The sequence below is a fragment of the Macaca thibetana genome, chromosome 8 (assembly GCF_024542745.1).
Source record: "Macaca thibetana thibetana isolate TM-01 chromosome 8, ASM2454274v1, whole genome shotgun sequence".
NCBI lineage: Eukaryota > Metazoa > Chordata > Mammalia > Primates > Cercopithecidae > Macaca > Macaca thibetana.
Window position 1 is genome coordinate 43,301,489 of NC_065585.1, and position 27,779 is coordinate 43,329,267.

The 27,779-nt window shown below is 40.2% G+C and overlaps 2 protein-coding genes and 1 non-coding gene across 7 annotated transcripts in view; all 3 read left to right on the forward strand.

The window, feature by feature from the left end:
- Positions 1 to 27,779, forward strand: part of NCALD (neurocalcin delta) — a 448,039-nt gene that overhangs the window by 258,314 nt on the left and 161,946 nt on the right. The gene's annotated exons all lie outside the window — the stretch shown is intronic.
- Positions 16,417 to 16,521, forward strand: LOC126961939 (small nucleolar RNA U13). Its single transcript, XR_007728518.1, has one exon. It is a non-coding gene; the product is annotated as a small nucleolar RNA U13 (small nucleolar RNA).
- The window catches only part of ZNF706 (zinc finger protein 706), a 664,654-nt gene continuing 658,019 nt past the window's right edge, over positions 21,145 to 27,779 (forward strand). Inside the window, exon 1 of the mRNA XM_050800776.1 lies at positions 21,145 to 21,148. The gene's annotated coding sequence lies outside the window, so the exon portion shown is untranslated. The remainder of the gene's footprint in view (positions 21,149 to 27,779) is intronic.

Genomic DNA, 27,779 nt, shown 5'->3' on the forward strand with positions numbered 1-27,779 from the left:
AAACATTTCAAAAAGAAAGGGAAGGGGATAGAGGTGATACAATCTTTTTTAAAAATTGAAAGCAAGACTTTGGTAGAGGCCAAGTTGGCAAATGGAAAGAAACCTCATCCCTACAGTTACAGAACCAATATCTGGATTGAGTGGGTAAATCTAGTTGATCAAAGAAAAACCCCAAGGTTGGTAAGAAAATAGTCACAGATGAGATAGGCTCCGATCTTCCTCCATACCACCCCTCGCACCGTGAGAATGATTCCCAGATGAAAGGGAATGAGAAGGTGATGGAGTGAGGAGGAGGTTTGGGAGCTGGGTGGGAGTTCTAAGGAAGTGAGCACACAGTGTGGAGAAACAGGCTCCGGGGTCAGCTTGCTTGGATTTGATTTCAGAACCATCGTTCAGTAGCTGTGAGGACTTACACACTTGACTTTTCTTCCTGGGTCTTCACGTCTGAAGATGACAGAAACTCCTGATTCATTTGGGTCGTTGTGAAAATTGAATGAAATAATATGAAAAAGTTTGTAGCAGAGTACTTGGGAGACAGTCAGTGCTTAATAAGTGCTAACAAATGTGTGTTATTAATAATGCCTTTTTAAAAGGGAGTGAGCTGTCAGAGAAAGCTGGAAAAACTTTTCTTTAGTCACATAGCACTTATCCCAGGGAGCCAAGGACAGGGCATGTGACCTAACTTTGACTCTTCCCCAAATGAGGGAGGGATTTTCTATTTGTCCCTGTTAGAGAAAACTAGCATGAGATTAAATGATAAATGGCAGCAATCAAAGTCAGTGAGAAATGTACACAGCTGTACTTGGATATTTGTCATTTTTTAAAATTTTAGTTAAAATTGACTGCCTCCTTTATTATGCTATTAGATATTAATCACTAGTTACTATTTGCTTGTAATTTGAATAGTTTGCTTTTAGAAAAAAGCATAGCAAAGTGAAGCACATGCTAAACATTTTCTAACTTTTGTACAAGACTTTGAAAGATTAATACTAAGGAGGCTTCATGGATCATAATTAAAACACCATTCATTTGGAACCAGCTTCTAAAAAAACGTTATGCCTGTAGCCTCAGACTTGATTAAGGGAAATCCTGTAAGTCCTAGAAAATATCACAATTGCCGTAAGTAGTTTATTAATTATCGTGTAGATTTACTTTATATAAAAACAGTGTTCCTGAAAAACTGCAACTAAAACAAATTTTTATAGTTTTATTCATTTCTTCATTAACTTATATTGTAATATCTGTGAAAGTCAATCGTTTGTTTTGGATTGATTTTAAGGCACAGTAACTTCTAATTCTTTGTCAGACGTGATAGTTTAAAACCTGTGCATGAATACTTGGTGGTATCATGGAATGCAACCGTTTTGTTTGCTACTTAAGGGCAGCCTGGTGATGAATCCTTTTGCAGATTTGTGGAATTATTATTATTATTTTAAATGACAGTTATATAATTGTGATATAAATGATTACAAACTCCCTGAGGGCAAGGAAATGTATCTTCTATTTACTGCAGCACTGTGCAGTGAAAAGGTAAATAGTACCTGGACATGACGTCAAGACCTGGGAACACACGCAACCTTAACAGCTAACTTGTGTCGACAAGGCACCTACTTTTGCTGAACACTAATTTTCTCATCTGCCTTCCTATCTTACAAATGCATAGGGTCTCAGATGGGATCATAGGTACGAGAAATGCAACAACATATGAGAGAACACAATAGAAACATTATAGCAGGTGCTCAACACAGAGCTGTCTAATGATTCGTTACCATTGGATGTATTTGTTCTTTTAAAAGACTGCAATTTTCATGTTTACTTTTCTTGAGGTAGGGCACTTGTATACTTTGGTGAGCTGTTTGGTTTTTGCTTTTTTTTTTTTTAATATCACGCATATGGGCTTAACATATTGACTTTGGTTTGCTCAGACTATGTCTTCCAGGTTTTTCATGAGGTCTTTGTTCCCACGGCTCCTCCTACCTGTGTGTTCCACCCCTGTTATTAGCAGTTCTGTATGTAGTGTGGTCTGATGGCTAGAGCCACAGTGGGCTCTCCTAGTGTAAGCTGAGAAACCCCACTGACTCGGAGGGTGGCAGGAATCTAGTGAGCTCCACAGTTAACTTCCCTGGGTCAGGGGTCTCTCAGTTTCCTCCCCTTCAGCCCCACTGACAACCCAAATCAAGAGGAACAAAGTTGCCCGTATTAGTTTTCTTTTGCTAGTATAACAAATTACTACAAACAATGACTTGAAGTAACACAGATTTACTATCTTACAATTCCAGGGGTCAGAAGTCTCAACAGACATGCTGAGCTGAAATCAGTGTGTAGACAGGGCTGGTTCCCTCTGGAGACTCCAGGGGAGAATCCTTTCCTTGCTTTTCCAATTCTAGAGGAGTGATGAGTTTTTAAATGTATTACCTTGGCTTTTAAATATAATTTATTTAACCATAAGCTTATATAATTTAATTCTAAATAATGACTGTGTTTAACAACCAGCTTATAAAATTTCTAAAAATTTAACATTCAGCTTTCAGAGGCCAGTACAAGCAATTATAGCTCACAATTGCTTCCATATTTCTAAACAATCTGCATATACTGCTGTTTCTTGATTTTTCAATTTTGACACAATCTCCTTATAATGGAAGATGATGATTTAGCTCCTCTCATTCCCCCATTCCCCTGCTCTCCCTCAATTCTCCAGTGCACACCTTCTTTTACTCCCATCTTCCCAATATAATACTATCACAATTATGGGTTAAAACAGTATTCACTGTTTATGTCATTATGGTTGACTCATTATAGCTAACATATGAGCCACATGGATACATGTGGTGATTGCGTTTCCTTTCTTGTACAATGTTTTTATTCTCCTGGACTTAATTGCCAATGGCTATAGCTCCAAGAGAGAAGAACAATTTTCTCAGTAAGGGTCAACATTTCTGGTGCTTTAGTGGTTTCTTGTGTGTTTCTTGGAGCTGTGTTTATGGAACTCTCTGCTCTCCTGTGTCAGTCAGGAGTGATTATTCTCTAAACCTACAACACACTTTTGTTCTGAGAATCCACTTCATCATCACCTTGGGAGGATTCCCCTGTTTCTTGTGTTGGATGTCCTCCATGGCCTTCAGGTCCTCATCTTTCCAAGTTTTAATCCTTGTTTTTATAGAACTTAACCTCCGGTAGTTTCCTGAGGCAGCAGCTTAAGAAAGCGTGCATTGGAGGTAAGTTTTAATACTTGCATGTATGAAAAGATATATGAAAAGATATTTATCATGGTCCAGTTCTTGATTTCAGTATTAGCTTGGAATACAGTTCTTCACTGGAAATCATTTCCTCTTAACATTTTGAAGACAATGATCCATGGTCTTCTTAAGTACAATGCTGCTTTTGAAAAGTTTCAAAACTACAATTCTGATTTCTAAGCCTTTAAAAAATAATAACCAGTCATGTATCTCTAGAAACTTTTGAATCTACTCTTTATCTCTGACATTCTAAAAATTTCACAATGATATGCCCTATTGGGGTCTTTTAAAAATTTATTGTGCCAGGCCTTTGGGCACATGGGCACATTTAGTCTGGAAGCTCATGCCCTTTGTTTTGGGAAATGTTCTCATATTACCGTTTTGGGAACATGCTGATAGTTTCTCTTCCAGAATTTCTATTGTTCATAATGCACTACTCTTCTTATCCTTTCTCTCTGTTCTTCTTCCTCACACTTCTTTTCTTTCTTTTTATACTATGTGTAGGAAGATTTCTTAAATTGTGTCTCCAAAATTGTTTATTAAACTTAAAAAATCTCTGTTATCATGCATTTAGCTTCTAGAATCTCTTTGTTAATTTGCTAAGGGGTCTTTATCTAGCCTCCTATTCTTGGTCATGGATATAGTATCTTATGCCTTTCTGAGGCTGTTAATTATCATCATATTACTCAGGGTTCTCTAGAGGGACAGAATTAAAAGGATATATGTATATATGAAGGGGAGTTTATTGAGAGAATTGACTCACATGATCACAAAGTGAAGTCCCACAATAGGCCATCTGCAAGCTGAGGAGCAAGGAAGCCAGTCTGAGTCCCAAAACTTGAAAAGTAAGGAAGCCGACAGCGCAATCTTCAGTCTGTGGCTGAAGGCCTAAGAGCCCCTGGCAAATCACTGGTGTAAGTCCAAGAGTCCAAAAGCTGAACAACTAGAAGTCTGATGTTCGAAGGCAGGAAGCATCCAGCACGGGAGAAAGATGGAGGCCGGAAGACTCAGCAAGCCTAGTCCTTCCAACTTCTGCCTGCTTTATTCTAGCCATGCTGGCAGCGGATTAGATGGTGCCCACCCAGATTGAGGGTGGGTCTGCCTCTCCCAGTCCACTGACTCAAATGTTAATCTCCTTTGGCAACAGCTTCACAGACATACCCAGAAATGATACTTTGCATCCTTCAATCCAATCAAGATTAACCATCACAATTGTTAAATTTTTTCTGCCTCTGACATTTTTTGTTTCTTCCAAGTTCATTTCTCCTCTTGTTTTGTTGCATGTCTTTCATTGGAGATTGTTCTCAAATATCTGGTCATTCTGTTTTCCATTCATAATTAAGTGCACAATACTAACAAGTTCATTGGAAGCTCTGTGTGCAGGAATGGAGCTCCTTGGGATTCTCATTGGGGCTATCATCCAGACACTTGTTCATTTTGTTGAGGAACCCATAAATATCTGTACTGTAGACTTTTCCCTAGAGCTATTCTATTTCTTCCAAGAGAAATCCTCCAATATTTTGCCAGACTGCTGACATTCTAGATGCTGAGTACAGGATGGGAACTGTGAATCCCATTTTCAGTCTCTGGTCTTACTCCCACTCCCTGCTGTGCCTTTTGTTCAGAACCTCTCTGGTTCAGCCTCTTGTAAGTAAACCTCCAGTATCAGTTTGGGATAGGGGAGGAAGTCGCCTAACTGCGGGGTAGAGAAGAGTGCGTTGGAACAAAAATGCTTTCTAACTACCTTTCTATCACCCTTCTTATTTTCAGTTCCACCTCTCACCTTTATTTTCAGAGGGATCTGGTGCCTGTCATTCCTGAGATTTTTCTGGCTTTTGAAGGGCAAATCATTGACTTCAATCACTGCAGATGGTTAATTTCAGTTTTATTCCACGCTGTAAATCCAAACACGTGTGAAACTGCTTTCCATTTTCTGAAAATTTGTTGATATCTCTCTTCTGATGTTGTCTCTTCTTCATCCTCTTTTATGTGTGTATTTACATTTTTACATTCTTTTACTGTCGTTTTATTAGAGTTTTGACTGGGAAACGATACTAATAGGTGTATTTAATTTGCCATTTTTAACATGAAGTTTGTATATATGTTAGTAAGGGTTTTGTTTTGTTGTTTTAACCAAATTGCTCTCCAAAAACACTGATTCAATGTCTATCCCATTGACAATGTCAGCGCTCATTACTCCGCATCCTTGCTAACACTAGGTATTATAAGTACATATTTGTATCTTTGCTAAGTTGTCAGGAAATATTTTATATCGCATTGCTATGGCGAACTGGTTTGCCTGGGGCTAACGGGTTTTCTGGGATGTGGAATACTCAGTGCTAAATCCAAGAAAGTCTTGGGCTAACCAAAACAGGTTGGCCAACTTATTAATTGTTTTAATTTAATTAACTTATAGTTTCCCCCAAAACTCTCCGAAGCTGGATTAATTATTGATGCTGAAAGAAGAAAGAACTCTATCTTGTTCTCCCTCTTTTACTTCCATTGACTTGACATCTCCCCCTGCTTCAACCATCACCACACTTTGACTTGCTGTCCTCTTCTGCATGCAAGTCTCTGCCTTCTTTTCCTCTGGAGATAGCAGAGCAAATCGAAGGTGCTGTCTGGAGGTGTGCTAGTAGGATCAATGGGATTAGCAAAGAAGTCTGAAGCCCCTATTATATTATTTCTTTGGGCTTTATACTTGAAGACTAAACTCAGTAAAAAGTCAGAGTTCTGTGGGAGAGAGAAGTCAGAATGCCTTTGAGTGAGTAGATATGTGCATCTGTGTCTTCTTGGCTGTGTCAGTGTTAGACTGTGTTGGGGATGGGAACCATGCTGGAAATTCATGCCAAAGAGAAACTGAGAAATTGTGCTCCCAAATAGGTCTTATTGAAACTATCTCAATCAAAAGAACTGTGAATCTAAAAGGAGACAGAGTTAGAGGAGGAAGATGGACAGTGTTATATACTCAGAAAAAGTTAAAATTTGAAGCAAATCTTAACATCCTATTATTTATTCACTATGTTGCTATGATACAGCCTTATGGTAGCAATGCTTAGTTCACAAGCAATTTTGGAATTATCTTCATTTATTTACTCAGTGGACACTTGGGATTGATTAGAGGTAAAAGAGCTCACAGCATGGTGGGGAAGAGAGTCACATATATAATATACCAGAGGTATTAGTGAGGTGCTGTGAGTGTACGCACACTGGAAGGAATAGTTTCCCTGAGGAGTGGGGAGAGAGTCAAAGTAGATAAGGCTCTATTGAAGGTGGGCATCTGAATGGCTCCTAATGGAGAGGCAGCAATTTGCGAGGAGTGGAAGGAGTCAGGACATCATAAGCAACCTGTATGTGTCATGATGTGGCACTGTGAATGGCTATGATGCATTTGGCGATTGGGTCTGGCTTTGTGGAAAGCAGCAAGCTATGGAGCTGGGTAAGTAGGATGAGCCTGAATTCCAGGGACTCCTTTATACCTTGCTAAGGAGGAGGATTTTCTACCACAGAAGATATTTTATTGGCTCATTAAGTATAACATAAGTTTTCATATTTATGTAAATAAGTACTGATATTTTAGTTCACTTAGACTAGCAGTTTTCTTTTTTTTTTTTTTTCTTAATAGCAGCACCATTTCTTCAAATAAAATCTTACACATAAGCCCATGTAGAAACATGTAAGATCAGGCTGGGCGTGGTGGCTCAGACAAGTAAAAAATGACAGTAAAGGAGTCTTTGCACTTTGAGAGGCTAAGATCGACAGATGGCTTGGGGTCAGGAATTCAAGGCCAGCCTGGGCAACATAGAGAAACCTCATCTCAATGAAAAATATAAAAGTTATCCAGGCATGGTGGCATGTGCGTGTGGTCCAAGCCACTCTGGGGGCTGAAGTGGGAGAATTATGTGAGCTTGGGAGGTAGAGGTTGCAGTGAGTCAAGATTATACCATTGCACTCCAGCCTGGGTGACAGAGCAAGACCCTGTCTTAAAAAGGACCAAACCAAACCAAACAAAAACAAACAAAACAAGAAACATGCAAGATCAGAGCTGCTGTAGTTGATCCAGGGTTGGGACTTAGATCCCATTCTTCATCTTTTCCTCTTCCAAAGCTGCCTCCAGGGAACCCCTGGTGTCCTGCAGAGGTGAGTCTGAAACCCACTGACAGCCTGAGGTTAAACCCTGAGGGTGTCACAGCAAGAAGTATGAGTGTTCGTGAAGATATCTCTATTTGATCATCTCTGGACTTCAAATAAAGGAAGGGAAAATGATTACTAAGACTTTATAATTAGAAGCAAATAACATGACATCAATAATACAGTAGATATGTTAAGAGATTGAGCTTCTAAGACATCGCTGTCTTTTATTTCTGTCTTTCTGGCCCCTCATTGTTGGTTCTGGGGATCATCCCTACTCCCTCTGATTTATTTCTTAGGTTTCATGTTTTCTCTACACCCATAATGTCATTTTCCACCTATGTACTTGTACTCTACCTTCCATCTGAGGCCCTGATGCATCTCTATCAAGATGTGCGATGATCATTGCAAATTCTTATTATCATCCCCTCTAAACTTGAGATTTATTTCTTGAGTATATCCATGTCTTTAAATGTAGCCATTTCTATCAGGATTGACTATATTATGCTGCTCTAACAAACAGCCCCCCAAGTCTCAGTGGTTTATTGAAACTAAAGTTTATTTCTCACTCACATGAAATCCTCTGTGGGTACAAATGACTCTCTGGAGTTGCTCATTTAGATGTACACTCAACATTCTAGGCTGCCTCTCATCCTATGATGATTCACTTCCGGGAGAAGGTAAGACTGAGGGATCTCACATCAGCAATCAAGTGCTCTGGCCTGGAAGTGACAAATATCACTTCTGCTCACAACTCATTGGCTAGAGTTAGTCATATAGTCCTATCCAAAAGCAAGGGGGATGGGGTATTATTCTCCTAAGTGTCTGGAAGGGAAGAGGGTGTGCTCCCTCTCCATTACTTGCAACTACTCTTCTTCCTGTTAGGGATACTGGTCCCGTCTGACTACCTGACACTTGTTCATTCTTCATGTTTGTTCCCCTGTGTCTTTTTTGACTCCTCTTCTTCTTCCCTCCATTCCTCTTCCTCCCCAGCAACCTCATCAGGAGGCTCTCACCCATATGTCCAAGCACTGTGCTCACTTCTAACCCAACCCTGCCCTCGCTGCTGTATTTGTGTGGGCATGCCAGTCTTCCCCAGTTGGACCAACACAATGGCATTATTGATCTCAGTATCCCCAGTACCTAATAGTGCATGCTACCTGTAGATACTTGTTGAGGTTTATCGTGTAAGATGAATGAATGTTGCAAGTTCCTAAACATGTGATTCAGATGCCCAATCTTACTCTGTTACTTTATGAAATTTTTTTTAAAGCTATATGATGTTATATCAAAATATGTTGTTATACTTTGGGATAATTGATGTGCTAGCCCTGAATTTAAGCATAAGTCCCATTTTTTTTTTTCATGGGAGTCTAGGAAAACTATATGTTTATTCAGCAGTAAAATACAGTTTGGAACTTAAATGAGGTATTGATCAATTTCTGGTCTTATGCGAGAAGGAATAAAGCATCAAGAAAAAGGAAAGACTTGCTGTCAAGAACAGGAAAATCTGACAATAGAATATTAAGAATGCAGGAAATGAGGGGAAGTGGAAAGGCAGCAAGTGGGAGAGAAAAAGTACAGGGACGGTAAAAGTGAATGTAGGAGCTTTCTGACCCATGCGCTTCAGGAATGCAATTCATCCCTAAAATACTGTTTAGTGTCTTAGGTTGCAAGTAACCAAATTAAAATCAGATTGAAAGTAGAGTGAGACAGCTGTCATCATGAGACTCATTTGATCTGTTTAAAGGCGGCTGCTCTTATGCAGGGACCAACACTCACCTCCAGGGCAGCAGCTGGTGCACACTTCAAGCGCAGACCCTAGTATCTACCCCCGGCAGTTCCCGCTGCCAATAGTGCAAACGACTCAGAGAGACTTCATTGGCACAAGGGAATACTCTCGCCTTTCTGAGTAAAGAGCAAGTAGAACTAAAGGTTTCACATTTTTTTTATATATTTTTATTTATTATTATTATTATTTTTTTGAGACGGAGTCTCGCTCAGTAGCCCAGGCTGGAGTGCAGTGGCGCGATCTCGGCTCACTGTAAGCTCTGCCTCCTGGGTTCACGCCATTCTCCTGCCTCAGCCTCCCTAGTAGCTGGGACTACAGGCGCCCGCCACCACGCTCGGCTAATTTTTTGCATTTTTAGTAGAGATGGGGTTTCACCGTTTTAGCCAGGATGGTCTTGATCTGCTGACCTCATGATCCACCCACCTCGGCCCCCCAAGTGGGGGGATTACAGGTGTGAGCTGGGATTACAGGTGTGAGCCACCATGCCTGGCCAGGTTTCGCATTTTAAACATACTTTATATTCCTCCTCTTAGGGGTCTCCAGCCTGCTTTCATGCCAAAGCAGATGTTATATCTGGCATAGAGTCCTCGGAGCAGCAGTTGTTCCTGAAAGTTCCTTTTTGCATCTTTGTGCCTCATGCAGTGGCTTACAGGTCAACCAGGCTTTTCCCCTGACTTTCGATGTGTAAGAGTTTGTGTTTCAAATGGGTTTGGTTTTCTTAATGTCACCCTAGGTTGGTGGAAAGGAGAGTAAATGGAAATGGGGGTAAGCAGGGTCCCCTGGGGAGGTTTACACAGATGGAAGTCTATTGTCTCTTGAGAAGAGAGGAGGCTATTGAGTTTTCATTCCACACTCTGCACCTTTTCTGTTAGCAAAGAACAAGCCCCACTCTCTAGCAATTGCTTTCCACTGGACTCCCCCGCCCTGGCCCCCCCAGCAAAAACCTAGGGATCAACTTAGTTCACTCCAAATTAGAAAATTAAATAGTCATTTGTTTCTTCTTGTCCACAGGGAGAACCATTTTCTTTTCTTCTTTCAAAATTGCCCAGGTCTTGTAAAGGGTTATTAACACCAGAAATAAATACATTGTAATAAGCTTAAATCTCATTGCTACCTGAAACCATCAGATTTTAGTACTGTAATATTTTGATCCCTCTATCTTTTAGGCTCTGACACCAAAATTGCCATAATGAAGGTGTTTCACTTCTTCTCATTCATTTTTATGGGATCTTTTGTTCCCAAATGTCTTTTCATCCCAGCCAAAGGGAGAAATGTTAATAGATCTGCCATCCAGAAGGTTCCAAAGCTGGCCTGTCAGGTTTTCTGTTTTCTTGTTTATTATCTTTGAACTTTTGTTTTAAACACTTATTTACCCTGTAACTTAATGCCTGATAGTATTGAAAGCATTTTATGGGTTTTAATTTATTTAATGCTCATGAAACCCTATGAGGTAGGTACTGATATTATTTTTATTTTACAGATGAGGAAACTGAAACAAAGAGAAGTGAAATGAAAGCTAGTGAGTGATGGGACCAGGGTTTGGACATGGGCAGTCTGGCTCAAAAATTGTGTGCTTTTAACTACTATGTAATGCTGCCTCACAAACAACTTGTCTCGCAAATCGTTATTCTGGATCAGAGGGTGTTCACTGGCCTGCAATTGTATTTTGTATGGCCCATACACAATTCAGAAGTTTGAAAAATTTACGTAGAAATCTGCATTTCCTGACTTCTTTTGAAAATAGGAATACCAGATATCATTAGGCTCGAATTCCCAATATGGCAACAACAGCTGAGCAACAATCAGCTGTTTAGATGAGGCACCTGCTCTCCAATTTCCACAGTCCCCACCAGTGCAGACCATAGTATCTACTTAAATTTCCTGCGTGCCTCAGAGAAGCTTCTGAGCTTGTGACCTCTGTTCCAGCTGCCCTATGTATGGACACTGCCGCAGTACAGCGAGGGCCTGCTGCAAAATGCGTTTCTTAGTCTTCAATACTCATTTCTCCTTGTAACTGGATTTCTGGTAAGTTATGTCTCATGGTGGATCTGCCCCAAAGATAGAGACTGAATGGAAGTGAGTCACCCGCCCTGGCCTCCATTGTTCTGAAGAAGGTTCCAGCCACATGATTGATGTCAGCTGGTTTGCCAGAGCCAGAGCTGGGTTTCAGGACAGACACACCTGCATCTGATAGTGAAAGGCAAGGTTGAAAGGCCAAGACCAGCCTGAGGTCTGAGAGACCAATGGCATCACAGAGGCCAGAAGTTCAGAGGTAGACATAAAAGGAGTTAGGAGAATAAGGAAGTGAAAAGAACATAGTACAGTGTATCAGAGAAGGAGCTCCAGACTGGCAAATATAACTCCCTTGAGAAAGTTAATGCCTGTCTGCTGAATTCACACTTCCTTATCCATGCGTCTCAGTCCATTCAGGCTGCCATAACAAAATCTCTTAGACTGGGTAATTTACAGATAATAGAAAATTATTGCTCATGGTTATGGAGGCTGGGAAGTTCAAGTTCAAGATGCCAGAAGATTCAGTGAGGTGAAAGCCTGTTCCTCATTCTCACTGCATCTTCACATGGTGGAAGGGGTGAATTGTCCTCGTATGGTAGAAGGGGCAAGAATGTGCCCTTCACCCTGTTTTATAAGGGCATTAGTCCCATTCATTAAGGCAGAGCCATCATGACTTAATCACCTCTCAAAATGCCCCATCTCTTAATATCGCTATGATGGAAATTAGGGTTTAATATAAATTTCAGAAGGACATATTGAGACCATAGTACCATACAATAAAATCAATACCCCAGCTTCATGGAGTTGTTGTAAAGATTAAATGAGATAGTGTACTCTAAGTGCTTAGCCTGGTGCCTGGTGTGATCAATGCTAACCCAAAGGATCCAGGAGGTCTCAAGTGGCTGCTGAGAATACTAATGGGTGTTTGCAGTCTGCCTGTGTGCAGAGGCAGATATGGAGTATGGGTGGGTCCAGTCAGTTCTCAGGGGGCAAATCCAAGACAGAGTTTGATTATTCATAACCTTAACATTGTATTGCCATCATTTATTTTAATTTTTAGTATATTTATTTATATTTAGTTTTTAGTTTCAAAAGTAAATATGATAAACAAGAGAGCTAGGGCAGACAAGAGAGTTATGGGTGACAATGCTAAGTGCTTTCGTCACACTTACTATTTTTTTTTTTTAATTTAATGAGAATGCCATACACTTCCCTCTCTCTTTACGTCTAGAAATATTGTATGAACAGTGATTTCATAAGATGCTTGCAACTTTAGGTGAGCTAAGATTTTGCATTTTGTTATTTCTTCACTTCTTTTCTCCCTCACTCTCTTTCTTCCTTACAGAAATTTATAGATTTGTCTTATAATCTAGTTCAGCATTTCCCAAAATGTAAGCTAAAGAACCTAATCTCATAAGATTCTCCAGGAATAACAGGTTTTTATGATCAAACAAATTTGGGAAATGCTTTATATTTTATCTCTGCTTTGAGATTTACTAAACATGTTGAAACATTGATAAGGCTTTCAGTTGCCTTGAAGTAAAACAAAAACAAAAATAGAAAACACAGAACATTTAGTCCAATATTTTCTGAAATGCATTTGGCCATGAAACTTTTCCTTTCTTGAGTAAACCCTGGTAACACCCTGCTGGATCCAACTGGACAGCTGTTGATCTGGGTCTTCTCATTAAATGACTTTCTAACCTTGGAACTGGACTGATTATTGTTACTGCTGCTTTCATTAAAGGTGCTATGTTTTATGTTTATAGATTTATCTTCCTTCCAAAGACCTAAGTTTAAAAAAATCAGAAGAGCGTATCTTCTACCCTCTGCTTCATACATAGTCATTGAAAATGATGTGATGAAAGGATGCATCATGAGAAAGTAAACATACAACATAGGTAAAAGTTGTTCCAGGTCTTGACAAATGTTCTTATATCTTCAACCTGATTATGGGTCAAGATATAGTAACTTTTGCGGGATTTTGTCATTGTTTTTGTTTTATTTTGTGAAAACATCCAAGAGCCCCCAACAGCCTATAGATTTGCAGATCCTTTCCTTTCCCAGGTAGCCTTGCATTCAGGAAACATTAACTTCACACATCTTCTTTAAATAAGTGTATAGTGATCTTTTTCCCCTCATGGGCTCTGCACAAACTTGTTCTCTTTTTCTCTCATCATTTACTTACAAAAAATAAAACCTGTTAAGAAGCAATTTGTTCTATGTTAGGTTCATTTACACAGCAGGCGAGCAGGAGATGGCTGGTGACATCAGCCATCTCCTAGTGTCTTGGAAGTGCATTGACACAGGAGTCACCTGGGTTCTGCTTCATCTAAGGAGTGCTTCAGGACATTAGAGAGCTGAGGGAGACAATCCCAGATCAAGTGAGAATTTTCCTTTGCAGGGTAGAGACTGATGCCCAGGCCTGTGACACTCGTTTGGCTCTTTCAGAAGCCTCTTCAGTGACACGGACTCCAAAGCACGGTAGCTGATCTTTCTGGATAACACCAGGCAGAGCTGGACTTAGGTACTTGCTCAGTCCAGAGGCCTCTTCAGATGTGACAAGGGAATGGCTAATCAGATGTGGAAAGTACCTTGAATGAATAGTCTCTGGGGAAACAAAACAAAACAAAACAAAACACCTCTTAAATTGGTTTTATTGAATGTAGAAGAACTGCCTGAATTTTGTGAATGGCTGGGGAAACACAGGGAAGGGCCCCTGTCTGTAGTGTGAATGCACTGTCTTCCCTTGCTCAGAGCCCCTGCCTTTGCTGTAGCTCTTCCTTTCAAATTCAATGCCAGTCATGGCAGCAAAGATAAAAGAAGCCAGCGCTAGCTTGTCTCTGCTTGCTCATAATTCTGTTCAGGGCAGATTTATGGAATGAATGATTCTTTCCATCACAGTTGGCTAATTTTAGAAAGATTAGAATGCAGGAGACTTCCGTTCCTATGCTAATACAGCCAGGCAAGTTACTACTATCATCTAGCTGTGTTAACTGAATTTTACTTTTGTGTCTTTCTGATTTCCTATCTGAAAAATGAGCAGGGAAATGAAGACCTTTTACAGAATGACATTAGGAATAATGGACAAAAATTCATTACAGACCACTTTACAAATTAATAGCTCCATATTTATACTATGAATCAACATGTAATTTTTATCTTATAAATAACCAAGGTAGTTACAAATTCCTAGTGCTTTTTAAATCAGATACCAAATTCTTTTTTTTTTCTTCAACTTTTATTTTAAGTTCAGGGATACATGTGCAGGATGTGCAGGTTTGTACATAGATTAACATGTGCCATGGTGGTTTGCTGCACAGATCATCCCATCACCTAGGTATTAAGCCCAGCATCCATTAGCTGTTCTTCCTGATGCTCTCCCTCCCCATCCCTCACAGGCCCTGGTGTATGTTGGTCCCCCCACAACGTGTCCATGTGTTCTCATCGTTCAGCTCCCACTTACAAGTGAGAACATGCGGTGTTTAGTTTTCTGTTCCTGCATTAGTTTGCTGAGGAAAACAACTTCCAACTCCATCCATGTTCCTACAAAGGACATAATCTCATTCCTTTTTATGGCTGCATAGTATTCCATGGCATATATGTACCACATTTTCTTTATCCAGTCTATCATTGATGGGCATAGGGTTGATTCCATGTCTTTGCTATCGTGACTAGTGCTGCAGTGAACATACGTGTTCGTGTATGTTTATAACAGAATTATTTATATTCCTTTGGGTATATACCTAGTAATGGGATTGCTGGGTCAAACAGATACCAAATTCTATTCACTTGTCTTAAAATTCTTAGAAGCAATGTTGTAGAACAACATATTCCAGGCTGGATTTTACCTTTCATTTTTCTTTGTTACTACTAGATACATGCAAAAAATTGAAGTTAATATTGTAAATCTTACCCTTTAAATGGAAAACAGAGAAGGCACTGAGTTAGAGAAACTTTCACTTTCAAGAGCAGAAAGCAATCAACATTAAAAATCTCAGGACCATTTCAATGTGACTCTCCTATAAAACCCATAGATTCTGGGAATCATGACCACTTCTTTTGTAAATATTATTTCCCTAAAATTAGTATCAAACACTTTTAGGTCTGGAAAGCATCTTGGAAATGGATCTTCTGAGGGGTCCAACAGCTTCTTACTGTGTCTGTTTGAGAGTTAATAGCTCACCTAGAGCTCAGATCTCCTAAATCTCCAGACAAAACTTTTTTCAAGTTTGCTCTTGTTTCCTCATTCCAGAATTATTTTATAGTATCCAAGCCACTTCACTTTCCACCTTTCCCTTCCTATTCTCCGCCATAAATTGGTTCCTATAGCTCCCTGCTGCTACATGGAGACCCTGAGGTGCCATAGGAAAGGGAAGGTTGTTAGCTGAGCCTCTGGGTTCTCTACAACTTATTGAACCAGAATAGCTCAATTTTTAGCTATTTTTCTTATGATGCTTTCCTGAGATAAGGGCTCCATGGCTTGAAAATGTTTTCAAACCACTGTCCTCCCTGACCAAAACCACATGCTTGTCTCACTCCGTGTTCCTCATTGAACCTCCAAAATCTCTTTATAGCAACTTTTGTAAGGTTTGTCCCTTCTCTTTTCCCTTTTATACCACTCCCCATCCCTGCTATAGACCTGAACGCTTCCCAGCATCTTCTTTTCAAGGGCCACTGTTTTTTATGAGTGTAAATGCCTGAAGTTAAACTGTCTTATCTAAGATCCCTAAATTCAGCCTCATACCTCAACTCCATGCTCTCTTCCCCGATCTGAATATTTTCAAAACAGCTCCTCAGGACACCTGGGAGGTGTTCTGGCTGCCATAAACCTTAAGTCTCCTTGGGTCCCATGTTCACCCAGAAGCTGTGTCTCTTTCCTGTCTTCAAAGCTACATCAAAGCTCTTTGAGGACAGGAAACATATGTTTTCCATCTTCACGTCTAGCACTGGTTTTTAACATGGTAGGTATCTTAGTTAATAATTTCCTTTGGCTAAAAATAACATGGACCCCCAAACAATAGCTTAAATACTTAAATGAGGGGTTTTCCCTTTCCCATATAATCAGAGGTCTAGAGATGGGGAGTCTGGAGCTGGCATGACAGCCATGATGCTGCAAGAGACCCAGGCGTCTCTGTCCTCTCAGGTATCCTTGGCACTTGCTTGTCACCTGTGGTCTCAAGATGGAGGAACCCCTTCTAGAAGGCATCATGTCCATATCCCACTGAAGAGGAAGGGAAGGCGATCCTGTTGTAGCTCATGAGTGTGATAATTGGGTGTTCACGTGCATGTGTGAGATGTGCCACCCTCTGAACCTTGTTATAACACTGGCACATTACCTGTCTGACCTGACTTGGGGGAAAAAAAAGAAGAAGAAGAAGAAGGGAAAGGAATTGAGTCATTTGTGGTGGAAAATTTGTTGGTGAAAGACAGCAACAAAGCAAGAGTCAGGCAAGCTTCTTTAACGAACTTTCTAGAAGTCCCACTTGGTGACATGCGCTTACATTTTATTCATAAAAACTGTGTCACATGGACCCCTCTAGCTGAAAGAAGTCTGGAAAATGTAATGTTTTTAAGACTGGGTATGTTGTTAATAACATTGGTGTTCTGTCGGTAAAGAAAGAGATAGCAGATATGTGGTGACAACCTGCAGTCTCTACTGGAATAAGCAGGCAAAAATACTGCTTATGGCTGGAATGGAAAATGTCCACTCCCACCATGGTCACCTGTGTTGAGTACCTGGAAGAGTGGTTCTCAAAGGGTGGTCCCAGGCCAACTGCATCACCTGAGAACTTTTTAGAAATGCAAGACACATTTCTAAACTGTCTTGCATTTAGACAGATTGAGTTAGAAGTAGATGGAGTCAGTGATCTGTGTTTTAAATGCCCTACAGAGGATTTTAATGCTGCTAGAGTCTGAGAACCACTGGTCTAGAATGATCATGCAGAAAGTTCTAGACTGTCATGCTCTGCTTGTCTTGATGTCACCAGAGTGGTCTGGGATGGATTGGTGGCCAAGATAGGCACTAGATAATCTTTACAAAGCAGTTTAAGCTCACCCAAATAGAACTAGAATGATCCAGGTTCCTGATGTTGCGGGGTGGAGGGGGAGCTTGAAGAAAAACTGGCATGGAAGTAGAACCAGGTCAACCAACTTTAACATGCCAACAAATGCCAGAGGCTCCTTCCTCTCAAAACTATCTTCCATTCTTCTCAGTTGAAGGGCTTTAGTTGCAAAACAAAAAGTATTACTCTAGGATCTTGCAATTAAAGATTATCTGAGATGCTGGCAAGGATATGGAGAAAGGGGAACTCTTGCATACAATTAGTGGGAATATAAATAGGTACAGCCATTACAGAAAAAAGGATGGAGAGTCCTCAAAAAACTAAAAACAGGAATATAATACCATCTGATCTAGCAATCCAACTGCTGGGTATATATCCAAAAGAAAGGAAATCAGTAAGTTGAGGAGATATCTGCACTCCCACGTTTGTTGCTGCATTGTTCACAGTGGCCAACATATGGAATCAACTTAAGTGTTCTTCGGCAGATGCATGGATAAAGAAAATGTGGTAAATATACACAATGGAATATTATTTAGCCATAGAAAGATTAAAATTCTGTCATTTGCAGCAACATGGATGCAGAACATTGTGTTTAGTGAAACAATCCAGGCACAGAAAGACAGATATCACACGTACTCCCTCCTATGTGGGAGTAAATAAAAGATCATCTTATGAAGGTAGAGAGTGGAATGGATGATAGTTACCAGAGACTGGGAGTGGTGGGGCAGAGGAGGGTAAATATAGAAAGGCTGGTTAATGAGTACAAAATGCAGTTAGATGGAAAGAATAAGTTCTATATTGTTCGATAGCACAGTAGGATGACTGTAGTTAACAATAATCTACGGTATATTTCCAAATAGCTAGAAGAGAAGATTTGGAATGTTCCAACACAAAGAAATGATAAATGTTGGAGGTGATGAATATCCCAATTACCCTGCTTTTACCATGACACATTATATGCCTGTATCAAAATATTACCTGTACCCCATAAAGATGTACAATTACAATTACAATCAATGAAAAAGAAAGAGTATTTGAAATGTATCATCCTTGAACTTCAATGGGACCGATAGGGATGGTTTGTGTGGAGAGGGTTGTAGTCATCCCATAACATCCATCTGCTTCTCCCCCAAGTAACCCATAATGAACACAGTACAAAGAAGTATCATAAAAAGTGCACACAGAGCACACGCAGCTTCAAGTTGGCTCCTCTGGCCCAGGGCTCCTCCAAGCATGGTCCACAGGCAGATCCATCCTGAGAACTCTTTGTTACTGGTCTGCACTGAGATAAAGAACTTAAATCCGAATGTAAATCAAATACATTACTGGGCTCACTCTTTAGTTCAGCTGACATTTTTTCAAACTAAGACTTTCTCAAAGAAATTAGTGCACAACAAGAAACAAACAGTTCATAGACTGATTCTATGAACTGTTTTGAGTGGCACTGCCCCTGCCTTCCAACTAGACAGTCACCTCTGCCCTTCATGGAGATTCTGTAGCTGCCACTTTAAGCATCCTCCTGTCCTTCATTTCTTTAACAAACATTAATTGAGGTCTATGGTATACAAGCACAGTTGGGATGCTGGGAACACAGTGGGCAACAGGACAAACAATCTGTAAGGGTACTAGTTGTCATCAAATGGCAGTATCCGATGGGACAGTATGTGTGGAAGTACTTCATAAACCTAATTATATTTAAGAATCGGGTAGTATTCTCTTTCCTTCTTTAGATGGAATAAAAGGTGCAAAGAGAACAAGCACCCTGCACAATATTGCTAGAGTAAGAACGCCCCTCTCTCTGGCCACTAGCTGAATTTGCTTCATTCTTTTCTCTCTCTGTAGCGGGTCTCATCTGAAAGAACATTCCTCTTGAGCTTAAGAAGGCAAAAGAATTTAGAGGGTCAGGTGCAGTGGCTCACGCCTGTAATCCCAGCACGTTGGGAGGCTGAGGCGAGAGGATCACTTGAGGCCAGGAGTTTGAGACCAGCCTTGGCAACACAGTGACACCCTGTCTCTATGAAAAATAAAAAAGATTAGTTGGGCATGATGGTGTGTGTCTGTAATCTCAGCTACTCAGGGGAAGCTGAGGCAGGAGGATTGCTGGAGCCCAGGAGTTGAAGCTACAGTGAGCTGACTGTGCCACTGCACTCCAGCCTGTATCACAGAGCCAGGCCCTCATCTCTAAGAAAAAAAAAAGAATTTAGAGTTGCATTTCAGATGAGAAGCACATGATATTATTGACAATTCAGTTTGCTCCCAACCTCTCTCATGGGTGTCTGAGCATAAAGTCATCTCAGCATATACCATTGGAACTTAAGGGAAAGGGGACTAAAGCTCCAGGTAATGAAAATTACTAGTAACTTGGCCCCTGGTGGAATGCCAGTGAGAACATGCACTTCCACAGGTGCTTGAATTCTCTTGGCCCAGGGCTTTAGGAAGCCACAGGAAAAGGTCAGGATGCTCAGGAATAGAGACGTGCTGTCAGAGAAGGATGGAAGGGTGGAAGAGAACAGTGCTGAGCCTAGCAACTTTCAAAAGACTTGCAAGCCAGTAAGGCAAATGTTAACATTTGTTAAATCTGAGGAGTGTGCGTATGGGTGCTATGTTTTTTCTCTGTACTTTCTTTTATATTTTAATATTTCATAATTTAACGTTTAAAATTTTTAAAAAGATCCTTAGCCGGGCATGGTGGCTCATGCCTGTAATCCCAGCACTTTGGGAGGCTGAGTCTAGTAGATAACTTGAGGCCAGGAGTTCAAGACCAGCCTGGCCAGCATGGCAAAAGCCCATCTCTACAGAAAATACAAAAATTAGCTGGACATGGTGGCACATGCCTGTAATCCCAGCTATTCTGCTCCAGAGGCTGAGACACAAGAATGGCTTGAACCCAGGAGGTGGAAGTTGCTGTGAGCCGAGATTGCACCACTGCACTCCAGCCTGTGACAGAGCAAGACTCTGTCTCAAAAAAAAAAAAAAAAAAAAAAAACCCACAATTTTTAAAGATTCATAGAACAAAATAGTGTCTTCAGATGATCAATGTAGCACAGAAGAAGAGAAGCTGCAGTAAATAAAATATTCATGGCCCTAAAATTATGAAGGGCAGTATGTGTGTGTGTGTGTGTGTGTGTGTGTGTGTGTGTGCGCGTGCGTGCGCATGCACGCACACGTGTACATGCACATACTCAGAAGCTTTCGCATGCATCAAAATCCCCTGGAAGGTGTTTAAGCCACAGAGTATTGACTCTGTCTAGTTCTGATTCAGTAGGTCTAGCGTGAGACCTGAAAATTTGCATTTCTAAGAAGTTCTCACAGCAAATCCTCATGATATCTTTTTGAGTAGATATTGTGTACTCTTCCCACAATTACCTGGACTGGTTTGACTCATTTGTTCAACAGATATTTAGTACTTACCTACTATGTGCCAAGTACTGTGTTACATGCTAGGGGTATATGATTTATTGTGCACATATAACTCCTTATCTAGAGGCAATCGTTAAATACGTATTATATGTTTATGCCAAAAGCTGAGCAATCATCTAAACCCTTAAGCAAGCTGTTGGGTATTATAATAGCCAATCAGTAGGACAGGGGAACACCATGGGATGGCTGTGTACAAAAACTACTTTTTTATGTATGGTATTTCATAATGAATACAGATAACTTTCTTTTTCTTTTCTCATCTTACCCCCAACCACCTCCTATTTTTTTCTCTCCTTTCTGTCTCTCTCCCTCCCTGGGATAGATGTGTTTGATGGGCTCATCCAGCAGCTCTCTCAAGCCACCCCTTGCTGCTGCCTGTTACCAGAGGTTCTGAAAAACCAGATATTTGCTCTGCCAGATTCACTGGCAGCTGGGGCTGGCCACATGCTCTAGTTTTGGCTAATGAGATATAAGTGGAAATAGATTGGGGGTCTTTGGGGAAGATTTTGCTTCTATACAAGAGGACAGAGGTAAGAGGAAGTTCACTGGCACAGCGCCCTTTCCTGTCTTTCTGCCTTAGGACTGCAACAGCCATCTTGTGACCATGAGGCAACTAACATAAGGATAGTTCCAAAGGTGACAGAGTGACAGAGACTGGCTTTTAATGACATTTTTTATCAATTCAACCAACATTAGCACGCCACCCATACTCAGACTGAATGTTAGTGATAAAAGCAAAGCTCTATTTTAATGAACTGTTAATGTCTATCGCTTGCAGAGGAAATCACTCCCAACTGATACATCACCTTCTCCCTTTCTTCCTCTTCTTCTTTTTTTTTTTTTTCCTTTTTTTATTTTCTTTCTCTTCTTGGTATGTGTGAATTTTGTCCTCCTTGCAAATTCATATGTTGAAGTCCTAACCTCCAAAGCCTCAGCATGTGACAATATTTGGAGATGGTCTTTAAAGAGGTGATTAGGTTAAAATGAGGTCATTAGGGTGGGCCCTAATCCAGTATGACTTGTATCCTTAAAAGAAGAGGAAATGTGGACATAGAGATGTAGAGAGGGAAGACTACGTGAAGACACAGGAAGAAGACAGACATCTACAAGCCAAGGGAAAAGACCTCAGATAAAACCAACCCTGCTGACACCTTGATCTTGGACTTCTAGCCTCCATAACTGTGAGAAAATGAATTTCTGTTGCTTAAGCCACTTAGTGTGTGGGACTTTGCTACAGGAGCCATGCTGAGCAAATATACTTCTTTCTCCCGCCTTTTACTTCCCCCCATTCTTTCTTTTTCTTTATTTGTGTGGATATATAAAGAAAAAGATAGAGATATATATATATAAAGATATATATATATGTAGATATATATATAAAGATATATATATATGTAGATATATATATATAAAGATATATATATGTAGATATATATATATAAAGATATATATATATGTAGATATATATATATAAAGATATATATATATGTGGATATATATATCTCCTCTATTTGTGTGGATATCTATCTCCCCTTAGAGATATATAAATATATATATCTCCAAGGGGTAGCCTAAAGTGAGGAATCCCTTCGTTAGGGCCCCTTAGCAGACTTCTTCTTATGTCTCCTTGGCCAGAATTATGTTGCATGCTTATATGTAAACCAACATCTGAGAAGGGGAATGAAACCACTGTAATTAATCTAAACCAGTCAAGATTCACCCTCTTTGGCTGGAATGTAAGCTGCCTTTCTTACAGCTTATGGATGCTCACAGAACTGTGGGGACAACAAGACTATAAGCAGGGTTCTGTAAGAACAATGGTTATCAGCCTAAGGCAATTTTGCATCTGCCTTTTGCCAATTCAAGGGACATTTGGGTAATATCTGAAGATGTTTTTGATTGTCACAGCCTGGGGGAAGAGGGGAGTTGCTATTGGCATCCAATGGGTAGGGGCCAGAGATGCTACTAAATATGCTACGATGCACAGGAAAGTCCCCTACAACAAAGAAGTATCCAGCACAATTGTCACTCATGCCTGGATTGAGGAACCCTGTGTTAGAGGAAGGGAAGAAGGGTGGCTATTAGGAGGACAGCAAGAGGTGTTTGTCATGGATGGAAAAACACATGTACGTGATGTTCTCACAGCCTCCCTGTGAGTCTCACCGACTTCAGGCCACAGCATCCCTGAGTGACAGAAGCTGGTCTCATTACATTGGCCAAGCAGCCCTCAGTCTGCAGCTATCTGTCAGAGACGCAGTGAATCAGAAAGATTGGTGCAGACTAAAATTAGAAAAGAGATGAAAAGTGATTATTTGGAAATAAATTTGAATATGCCTGTTTAGATCCTCCAAGACTGCAGTCTGACATATAAATAAGACTAAAAATATGAAATTGTGGTACCCCGTCATCCTATTCACTAGATTTCACTAGCTCTGAATCTAATAAGGCCTTCATCATTGTGTTAAATTAATGCTTTTTAATATTTAAAAGATATTAATCTTGCTTTGGTATGTTGTTGGTCTATTTTTAAATTTAATAATTTCAAACAGTAGCTCTTCAAGTATTTGAATCAATGATTTTTTATATCCACTCATCTTGATGTTTTGCCGTAAGTAACAAATGGTGTAATAAAATATCTTTGTGCTTCAAGTAATACCTCAGCACTTTTTAAACTTCTTTGCAAAACTTGAATACAGTTTACGTATATGAGTTATAGGCACACATATCTGCAAAGGTGGCTAGATTTTTAAAAATTAATGTCATGACCTGCAATTTCCTTTGCAAAGGAAATTGTCCTGTTTGCTTTATGGCTTGTCCTGTTTGCTTTATGGCCGTTGTTTGCAACATCATATTTTCCCCTCAAATAAAAAATTTTAAAATGGCATAGAAGACTTTGGCTAAATTGGCTAACAGTTTCATAACGTTTGATATTGTTCCAAGTTTTCATGCACCTAATTTTATATATACGTAATGTATCAGCTTTTGATATAGCAAAAAGCACATAGGTAGCTTAAACTGCAAAGCATTTTCTGTTTTTCAGGCTGTATATTGCAAAACCTACCAAGCAACATATTTGCTTAAATGTTCCGTATTTAATTGCCAGAGTTTGCAGTGGACTCTTCATTTCTTAAAGACTTACCACAAATGTATTCACTTATTCAGCTCCTGTGTGTTCACATACATTTCTACCACTATTTTCTTTTCTTCAATCAGCCAGTATCTAGAAGTAAGAACCATCATCTCTAATTCAATCTCTGGCTTATTATAGACCTAGGATCCTCACAGGAATATTTGTTCAATTTGAACATGCTCTTCAGCTGGTTTTTTTGTTTGTTTGTTTGTTTGTTTGTTTGTTGCCTATGGATGACAGAGTGATGTTTTACACATTTAAGAGAACTTCATTTCCTTATTACATGGACATATTTCTAATTGGCTCCAGGCTCCTTACTATTAATAGCTGTTGAAGATGCACTGTACATCTAATTTAGCACTGCCTGGGGTGACACAATTGGTTCTCAGTTACTTTACTGCCAATATGTACAGCTTATGCCACAGGGAGCCTGGAACTAATTGGTGAGATCCTCGCCCTCTGAGACCGAATCTAACACATGCTTCCCAGACAGCTTCCCTCTCAGGGACCTCAGCGTTCCTCATTATCCTGACCCTCTTTGATTTGGTGCCATGATTGACATAAGGAAGGCAAAGCCACCTCCTCGGCTTGATTTATTCTAAAGATATTTGCCTTTATCCATACCCATCCCTGTGGAATATGGAAGCCCTCAGGGGTGACTCCTGAATTTGCATATAGGAGCTTAGGGGTAGCAATATAGAAGGCCAGGGGCTTGAATGAATGTATGTTTGCAGGGAAAACATACTTTGTTTCATTTTAATTGTATTCTTTAGTGAGGAGGTTGATTGATATTTGGTTCCAGCAGGGAGTGTAGGCTCCCTATGTCACCCTTTGTACCTTTGCAGAGCCACTGGTGATTCTCCTTGTGGAAAGCCCTTTTTGGTGCCACCACTGAAAGTCAAACCTCTTACTATGACTTTAAGGAGTATAGCATTAACCAATCCCTTGAGCCTTACGTTCCAGCTCTCCTGCCACCCCAACCTCCCACTCAGCCAAGCTGCAATAATTCCATGAACAGGACATACAGCTTTTTTTTCCCCTCTTCTGTTCCTTACTTTTTGGTGTCCCCAAGGTCTAGATCTGGCCCTCTCTCCCCAGTGCCAACAGCACTTCCTGCACCCCACTATCATCACAGGTCAGGTGTGGAATTCCCGTGGTTCAACATACAGTTTTCCCCAGCGCAGACTGTGAGCTCTTTGAAGGCAAGGCCCATATCTTAGTTGCTTTGGCATCATGAGTACCCAGGTGGGTTCTGACATTTGGTACTCAATAAAAGTGTATTGTGTTAAGCTCTTATTGTTACTCTGGCATTCTGTCTTTATCAGCAGAAGAGAAGGAGGGTTTCCCCAGTAACATGGTGAACAGGTAGTTGAAATATAACCCTATAAATGCTGAAACACTTTCTGGATGAAAAACATCTCAAGTCTCTGCCTTAGTAACAAGGCCTAACATATGTTTTACTTCAAGACTCAAGAATATCATTGTGAACGTTGGTTATGATACTGACCCCTGATATTAGCAGTGTTGCACGACCTATGAAGGTGCCCTGAAATAATGGTGTCAATCAATGCAACTTTAAATAAAACATACACATTGACAAAAAAACAAAAAGCATAGGTCCACCCAGTGACCTTCCAGTGAAACACGAAAATTTATTTTGTGAGACTTCGATTTCAATGAGTGAATGCAGGTTTACTTGGCTCATGAGACAGCTGGAATTTTTTTTCTTTTTTCAGATTGTTTACTGTGAACTTCTTATAAATGTTCCTGTTTTCTGTTTCTGGAAAGTATTAATATTCAGGACTGAAACACTTAACTGGGCAGGGTGCTGTGGCTCACGCCTGTAATCCCAGCACTTTGGGAGGCCAAGACGGGTGGATCACGAGATCGAGAGATCAAGACCATCCTGGCCAACATGGTGAAACCCTGTCTCTACTAAAAATACAAAAATTAGCTGGGCGTTGTGGTGAGCACCTGTAGTCCCAGCTACTCAGGAGGCTGAGGCAAGAGAATCACTTGAACCTGGGAGGTGGAGGTTGCAATGAACTGAGTTCATGCCCCTGCACTCCAGGCTGGCGACAGGGCAAGAATCCATCTCAAAAAAAAAAAAAAAAAAGAAAGAAAGAAAAGAAAAAGAAACACTTAACTATTCAATGACTACAGAAAGGTTATATGAACTTGATCTATATTATATTTATAATGAAATAATTTTTCACCTTTAGAGAATCAGGTTGTTGTCACAACAAAAATGTTGTATAATACACTGTATTAATAATAGCACACTAAATAATTTTGTCTGTCTTTTCTCTATGCTGTCATTCAACGAGTACAATTTGCTATATGTTGTGATAAGTAGGATCTGAGGGAGTAAGGGTATATAAGATAGACATGATTCCTGCCTCAGGGTCTTCATGTTTAAAGGGGAGGGACAGACCAACAAATAGAATTGCAATACAGAATATTTCAATTTTGAGACTTTCACCAGCCTATAAAACATAGGCCACCTTTACCATCACTTGAAATTCTTACAACCTTTTCATCACCAGTTCAAGAGACCATCATAATCTTGACTGGGGCCCATGGTATTGCTCTGGTGGCAGGAATCAGGATTTTAATAAAGGCCTATGGTAATTTCCCTGGGCATGGTTATTTTTGGTGTTTTGTGGTAGGGTTGTAGGGCTGGCTAAGGTTCATAAGATTTATATTCATAATCTCAGTGACTTGTATGTGGAGAAGAATGGTGATGCCTATCAGTGGTAGTAGGTTGTAGTCACCAGCGGGAACCTCAATGCAAAAGACTGTGTCTAAGTAGAGAACATGGGAAGTAATTACTGCTGCTGGAAGTTGGAGCAGAAGTTTCTACTTGGAGCTTTTCTGGAAACACGTTTTGCTTATTCATCAAAATATGATTGAACTGTGTAGATGTCCAAATGTTGTAAATAATGGAATTTAATGGTATGATTTATGCCTGTGTGGTCTTTGTCACATGTCACTTACACTATTTATTTGATACATATTATATGTAGAGAACCACACTAGACACTGAGGGAACTCTGTTTTGGTCTCAGTGGGTTTACAGATCAGGAATGGCGTCAACCAAGGACACAGGGCACACCTGTTCAAGGTCACAGGGCGAGTGCCAGCTGTGAATGGAAGTAGATTTAGGTTCCTAATGAGAAAACAAGAGTGTTGTGTAGGACTGTTTTAAAAACTCATCCCAGTGAAGTGATTGGCAATGGAGAGGTCCCCTAGGTCTGAGAGCAGGAAGAAGAATCCCATAACCCTAGCAGAGCAGGGTGGCTGATATTAGCTGGTGCTGGGCATGAGAACAACCATCAGAGGTTACATTAAAAATCAAATGTATTATAGGTTTTTGAGATTGAGATTACCTACATTAAATATGGAATAATTCGACTTAACTAATACTTATTTAAAATCTATCAAGGTTCTCTTTAAGCTATAAGGAATTTCCTCTTGTATTCTTCTACATGAATGAGACTAACATAAAAACCTAAAGTCTTTCTCAATCACAAACAGAGAATTAGGGGACTGGGCCAACCTAATTTTGCCTTTTTAATGGTGATTTAAAATTTATTGATAAAAAATTGTCTTACTGAGGAATGCACAGAGTTTTTACTAAGATCGTTCTAGTCTTGTGGACTAATCATAGCATATTAGAATTAGAAATGAGTGATCATCTTAATTAGGTGTTTTCAGATATTGTTTAGTATAAAATCCTTTGTCTAAACAAAGTTTTAGCTCCAACTCCCAGCGCGAGCGACACAGAAGACTGGTGATTTCTGCATTTTCAACTGAGGTACTGGGTTCATCTCACTAGGGAGTGCCGGACAATCAGACAATCGGTGCTGGTCAGCTGCTGCAGCCCGACCAGCAAGAGCTGAAGCAGGGCAAGGCATCGCCTCACCTGGGAAGCGCAAGGGGAAAGGGAATCCCTTTTCCTAGCCAGGGGAACTGAGACACACAACACCTGG